This window comes from Colobus angolensis, unplaced genomic scaffold (assembly GCF_000951035.1).
Source record: "Colobus angolensis palliatus isolate OR3802 unplaced genomic scaffold, Cang.pa_1.0 Scaffold262, whole genome shotgun sequence".
In the NCBI taxonomy this organism is placed as follows: Eukaryota; Metazoa; Chordata; class Mammalia; order Primates; family Cercopithecidae; genus Colobus; species Colobus angolensis.
In genome coordinates this window covers 1233508-1236051 of record NW_012115844.1, presented here as the reverse complement: position 1 = coordinate 1236051, position 2544 = coordinate 1233508, and positions in this window count along the sequence as shown.

Sequence of the window (2544 nt, the reverse complement as noted above, 5' to 3'; positions counted from 1 at the left end):
GTTTATTGATTTGCATATGTTGAACCAGCCTTGCATCCCAGGGATGAAGCCCACTTGATCATGGTGGATAAGCTTTTTGATGTGCTGCTGGATTCGGTTTGTGAGTATTTTATTGAGGATTTTTGCATCGATGTTCATCTTTATTTTTATTTTTGCGATGGAGTCTCGCTCTGTCGCCCAGGCTGGAGTGCAATGGTGTGATTTTGTCTCACTGCAAGCTTCGCCTCCTGGATTCAAGCGATTCTCCTACCTCAGCCTCCCAAGTAACTGGGCTTACAGGTGCCCACCACCACACCAGGTCAAATTTTGTGTGTGCATTTTTTTCTTTTCAGTAGAGACGAGGTTTCATCATGTTGACCAGGCTGGCCTTGAACTCCTGACCTCACGTGACCTGGCCACCTTGGTCTCCCAAAGTGCTGGGATAACAAGTGTGAGCCATCATGCCTGGCCTTTGTAATGTATTTTCATAATTTCTCCAAAAACAATCTGTCTTTTTTTTTTTTTTTAATCTGCAACTGTCTTGGTAAATTCCTTTACTGCCCATGCCACAGGCTCCAGTTTGTTGCTACCTATGACAATATATTTATAAGAGAAAACTTTGTTTCTCTGGAGAAGGTTAAAGAAAGTTATTCTTCTCTAGAGAACCTTGATGAATATACCTGGGAAGCAGGGAGAGCTAAAAGAGGTCAACCTTCTTTGGCTAGTATAAGTCCCTTCTTTTGGAAACCAAAGCTTTCAGGCGAGTGAAAATTCTTCCAAAACAGGTATACAGAAAGAAATGGAGGAAGAGAGGGAATAAAGAGAAAATCTTCCAGAAAATAAAAAGACAAAATCAAGTAATGATCTGATTATTCCATCAAGGTAGCTAGCATAAATGGCAAGCCTCTGCCCCTTCCCTAATTCCATTTCAGCAACTCCTTTCTTTCCCACAGGGACTTTGGGTTTCTGTCCCAGTGTCTTTATATTCTTTTCCTCTTCCTGGGACAAGTGACATTTAAAAATTATATCAAAAACTGACAAGGATATCAAGTCTATCTATCATTTGCAGTTCAAACAATCATTATTCCAATATAGACATAATTACTAAACAGCTTCAAGGTCATCAAGGTCAGAGAAAATCTATGGTTATTACTGGGAATCTACTCTTGTGCACAAGCAAATTCTAAAACCTTTTTCTTTCTTTCAGATGCTTAAGGTGGGAAGAGAAACTGGAAACCTAGAATTATTTCAACTCAATCACTAGCCATTCACTGACTTTTTACCATGTACAAATCCTGACTGACCTCAAAAAGAGTAATATTAAGTTTGATTCTTGCATGTTTTTAAAAAACAATATCCAAGATACAACTATCAAAAGATGGCCCAGGATCAACTCCCAGATTAGCTATATGGCCCATAGATAATGATAGAGGAGGGAACTTAAAAAACTACTTTCTTGTGCAAAACTTATACCTGTCACAAAATAAAGATAAGCCAGAGCACTAGAATTTATGAACCATTAAGAAGAGCTCATTATTTTCTAAAGCCTAAACATTTTTTTAATTTTTGTATTTTTTCTGAAAGATAAAGTGAACATGTAAGGGTTAATCAAGAATCTGAGCAAACATTCAACAGATAGTATTCTTTACAAATTTCAAAGTTCATAAGAATATGTTTTTGCTAAGTAGTGAGAGGAGAAAATAAGAATTCAGTTAAACAAAGAATAAAGATAGCTGTAAGTTAGGAATAAACATATCAGAGGATACAAGAGTATTATGCTTCTTCTAATTTTGCTTCCAAGGTTTTCATTTTTCTGAAAATATAAACCAAGTTCAAGTATATTAATATTTTTACAATTTTAATATTCTTTTTCTTTTTTTTTTGAGACGGAGTCTCCCTCTGTCGCCCAGGCTGGAGCGAGCGCAGTGGCGGGATCTCAGCTCACTACAAGCTCCGCCTCCCGGGTTTACGCCATTCTCCTGCCTCAACCTCCTGAGTAGCTGGGACTACAGGCGCCCGCCACCTCGCCCGGCTAGTTTTTTGTAGTTTTTTTTTTTAGTAGAGACGGGGTTTCACCGTGTTAGCCGGGATAATCTCGATCTCCTGAGCTCGTGATCCGCCTGTCTCGGCCTCCCAAAGTGCTGGGATTACAGGCTTGAGCCACCGCGCCCGGCCTATTTTTCTTTTTAAAAACTGATATTGAGTACTGAATTCCCTGAGATCTAGCAGTCCACACCTGGAAATTAGTTACTACTTAAAGCAAGAACTAATGGCTCCTAGGAGAAAATGCAGATGATAATGTCAACCGGCCTCTAGAGGGCTTACTACAAATTGAATCCAGTTAATGAAGACATACCAGACATCACTCCAGGAAGCACTTGTTTTTAAAGGTGATATACAGGTATTTAAGAGACTTTTATTTGGAGAGACTCATGCCTGACTTGCTTTTCCAAATTACAAATGAGTCTTCACTAATCTTCAGACATAATTTGGTATTTACAAGTCTTTCTTTTTCTTTCTTTCTTCCTTTCTTTCTTTCTTTCTTTCTTTCTTTCTTTCTTTCTT